A 4,758-nucleotide genomic window follows, 5' to 3' on the forward strand; every position below is an offset into this window, starting at 1 on the left:
CACACTAAAATATTTATGGATGAAATAAAATTATATCTTTGGAATTTGTATCCATAGGATATGAGGAGGGGTGTGTTTGAAACTGTAGAAGAAACTAGTTTGGACATGGGTGGATAATTGTTGAGGCTTGGTGCAGAGTAGTGTGGGATTCATTATTCTATTCTAATTTCTATATGTTTAAAATATTCAAAAACAGAAGTTAAATAATAACAACTGAGTTAAGTTAAAAAGGACACAACGACCTACATGAAGATAACTATCAATTTTGTATCATATGGTCCAAATTTTTAAAAAAATGAGAATAAAAAAATTAGTCAATTGGAACATTACACCAATGATAATCCATGAGTCCAAAATCTTAAACAGAGAGAGAGAAAGCTAGAAATTGCCATTTGAGGTGACAATAAAACCAATCCACTCCTTTGAATATTGGTAAGTAAAAGGAAAAGATAAAGCATGGTTCCTAATTTTAAATTAGGAGCTATAACCAAATAAGCCCTGGATGAGGGAAAGTTCTACTTTAGAGAATAATGACAGCTAAAGATGGTAAAACAAACAAAAAAGCATCATTTCACAATCCTCTTTAATGAACATATTAACTCAGAAAAGGATTATGAATGAAAGTCAAAACCATTACACATATAATTGGTAAGAAAACTGGAAATTCATATAGTGACACCAAAGTTATACAACATTTTATTTAGCTTCTGGTTGCAAGGGGGGAAATGTTTGAGTAAAATTGAGGGCTCAGGCTGTCATCACTTTCATCAAGTAGTGAGTCTTGGTGGTATACACGGTGGTACAAACCAGATATTATGTGTTTCCTGATGAGATGGAATATAAAGCATACAACATCACTTAGGGTGCATTTTAGCAAACTTGCTTAACTGAAATTCTCTAGCCTTCGGATCTAATTTTCAGATTAGAGGATCTGTGAAACACAAACTACTAAATTACCCCTTGAGGAAGGACCACACAAATGCAGAAGGATTAACCTTCTAGTAGGACATCAGGCCAGGTCCTGTCAACAAATGAGTGTCATTAAAAGTGACTTGCTAGGGTAAAAGAAGCTGAGGGAACATGGATATCAAATGGACTATGTGCTTCTGGAATGGACTATCTTATGAACATACCAGTTGTAAAAGACATTTTGGGGATATTTGGGACAATTTGATTGTAGAATTCAGTGTAATATAAGAAAAAAATATATTGTCATAAAAAAGTGGAGATCATTAACTGAAGAAAGCATCTTATAAAACAGCATGTATAGAATAATTTCATTTTGGTAAAAAAAAAAAATGCATAATCCTATTTAAGCATGAAGAAAGAATTTGTGAGGATATACCAAAAGGTAAGAAAAGTGACCATCTCTTGGTGATGAAAGTATGGTGTTTTCCATATTTTTTTTTATGGTTTGTGTTCTCAACATGCATGCAAAGCAGAATTTACATTTGTAATAAAATATTTTATGAAATAAAAAAAAATATTATCACTCCTGTATGACACATTAGTCTATTAAGAGACTATTTATCCAAAATGGTGACTAATGTTGGGCTAAGTAGATACTATGGAAAGTTGTATGATTATTTTGAGAGGATAGAAAGGAGACATTTGGACATGTGTAAAATCACAGTTCACAAATAGCAAAACATAAAACCAAATAAAAAGCAATACACATACAGCTGGCTCCAACTATGGTTTTCTTTAGGAATCTTTAAAGCATTAAGTGTCTCTATGACGTTGCTGAAGATGACATTAAATGTCAGAGGTTTGTTCGTATGCTTTTATCATGTCTTTGAAGACTGAGCTGCAAGGAAGGTAAATCCTGACATCCTCTGAATGGTGACAGATCATGAAATATTCAGGGTAGAGATGTCTTACCAGTACCTCCTTAATCTCGTTAACACTTTATGTTGGTTTTTATGACTGTGCATCTGGACAGCTTTCTGCTAATGCGAAGGAAATATCTGAACTTTCTGATTGCCAAAGCAATAGAAAAGAAATGATTTCATAGAGTTTTCCTCTTTGGGCTGTTTCTGTACATCTGCTTATATTATTATATTCCTTTATTTATACCAGGGGTGCCCCCAAAATGTATACACATGACTTGTATTCATCGTTTGTTATTGGTATATATTGAGTATTACAATTTTAGTACAGTTTTTTCCTTTCTTAAAATGTGTATACATTTTTTGGGCACCCTCTGGATTAATTTGTTTTTAAAAAGCTTGTTAATTGTGCATCTAGAATAAGCAAGTTGGTGGTAACATATCTTTATCTGCTGCTATAAATAAAACACCTCAAAAAATTAACGTTATGCAGTAAGTCTACAGACCTGTTTGCCTATAGAAAGAAAGTAAAAGTCAATTCTGAAGCCTGTATTTTCCAAACTAATATGTGAACCCCCGTAAATAATAAATATATCTTAATGGTCCCCTAAGACCTTTACCTTTGAAAAGGGAGACATTTATCAGCTTTCTACTCTTCCAGAAACATATATCTAAACTTCTTTTTCTGGAGAAAAATGCTCTCAGGAGGATTTTTGTAGTCTAGTTATGATGCTGGAAAATCATCAGACAGTGTCTTGCCAAGGAAAGTGCTTGCTCCCAAGTTTCTGAGATATCTGTAATAATGGCAAAAGGTTTTATTTTTATTTGGGTAAATTTTTAATATAAGGAATGCTGATGATTTTGAGATGTTGAAATTATATATCTATAATACATATATACATGTATATATCACATATATATTCATATACATATATCACATATATATGTATATATATATATATTCATATATACATACATTTTTAAAGTCACCATAACTTTACCATCTAAATTTTACTTAAAAAAAATCTTATTTATGCATGCTTTGTTGTCTTATTCCAGGAAATTATATGAGACATAGCCAAATATTTGTGTACAATAATGTTCACCGCAGCATTCTGATTATAAATTTTAAAACTCTGGATCTTCAGGTAGCATATTTTATAATAAAATAAGAACTAAATAAAATATTCCCTGATCAGGGAGTAGTTAAATACTTAAACACATCTTGATACCTGCATAGGAAGACAATATAGCCAATGGGGAAAATGAGGTGTATATATACATATCAGTGTTTCTCAATAAGCAGCAATTTTTGCCCCCTGGAGGACATTTGGTAATGTCTCGGAGACATTGTTGGTTGTCACAGCTAGAGAATGAAGGTCCTGTTACTGGTATCTAGTGGACAGAGCCCAGAGATGCCATTAGACATGCTACAATGCACAGGACAGCCCCCCACAGCAAAGAATTATCATACCCAAAATGCCAGTAGTGATGAGATTAAAAAACCTGATCTGTATCTATATTGACAAAGAAAATGTTCACCTTATATATTTAAATAAACACAAAGAACAAGCCAATATATTTTGTAAGATCCCATATTAGAAATTATATGTAATCACAACAAACCTACAATCTTTGTGAACACAAAAATGAGATATTCTGAACATTATGAAGTGCATTTTATGTGTATGATTTTATTAGGTATGTGTTGATGCACAAACTGGGCCCCATACACAGAGAGCAAGGAAAGAATAAGAAAGAGGCAGACTGCTACAGAGCGGTTTAACAAGCAAGGGAACTTACATACCAGGTTTGTCTGGATTGGCCGAAAAAAATGAGTACATCTATGCACCCGCCCACGAGAATCTGAAAAGTTTATGTAGAAGTCTTAAGTGTATTCAGTCACTTACACAGTCCAGGTGGTATCAACAACTTGTTGCTCTCAAGGCTGTGTCCTTGAAATGGCTGCTAGGATGGAAATCGTAGGTGGCACATACATTTCCAAGGACCAGGGAGAGGGTAAGGAGCCTCTGATTTCCTGGATCCAGCTGAAAGGTCAACCTGTGGTCACATTCTCCTGATGACCTCCTCCAACAGTATGTTTACTAATTAACTTCAAATAGGGAAACTATTTAAAAACTGGCCTAAGAACACTAAGTGATAAAACTGCAGTTAAGTCTAGACAGGATATAGAATTCATAGGTAATGTTTAAAAGTGCTATCTCTGAAGAAAGAATTAGAGGAAATATTTACTTTTTTAGAAATGTGTTTATTTTTATTAGTTTATCAAGTGAACATGGTTTTTAAAATAAGGTAGCACTTCATGGAATCTAATGGAAAAAGGGAATCCTTTTTCTCACTTCTCCTATCTCTGTGCCCCACCCCTAGAAGCAAACATTTTTAACTTGTTTAGCTATTTCTGTTGTATATTTACTTCTATTTTCCCAAATAATAAGATCATGGCTTTATCTATGGACTTTGTACTATAGAATATTAGGATTGAAGTCCACAAATAATAAATACCATCTCTTAGCTTTCTATTGTAGCTATATTACAGTTTTAATGAAGTTGATATTATTGTCTTCATCATACAAGTAATTAATATTACAGGTGAAATTTATTTTCATTAACTTTGTGTTTTTTCTCAAGTTAATAATTAAGCAATTACATTGTTGGCAGCTTTTTCTTTTTAATTATCACTAATTTATGTCCAGATCCTCAACTAAAATATTCATCCTAATATTGCTACGTACATCAGGTAAATTAACTAACATTGTTTCCCCCTTGCAGTCATCTCTCCTTAGGTTCTTCTCGTCTCGTCCTCCAGTGGGTACTAACTTGTCTCTATGCCAGATGCAGGTCATTTATCTCAGTATATCCCTCCTCATTCACTTAGGGATTTCCTTCTTGTGGGGGCGGAGCCCCAGAG

Source organism: Rhinolophus sinicus, chromosome 17, assembly GCF_057876585.1.
Source record: "Rhinolophus sinicus isolate RSI-liver-muscle chromosome 17, RSI-T2T, whole genome shotgun sequence".
Lineage (NCBI taxonomy): Eukaryota > Metazoa > Chordata > Mammalia > Chiroptera > Rhinolophidae > Rhinolophus > Rhinolophus sinicus.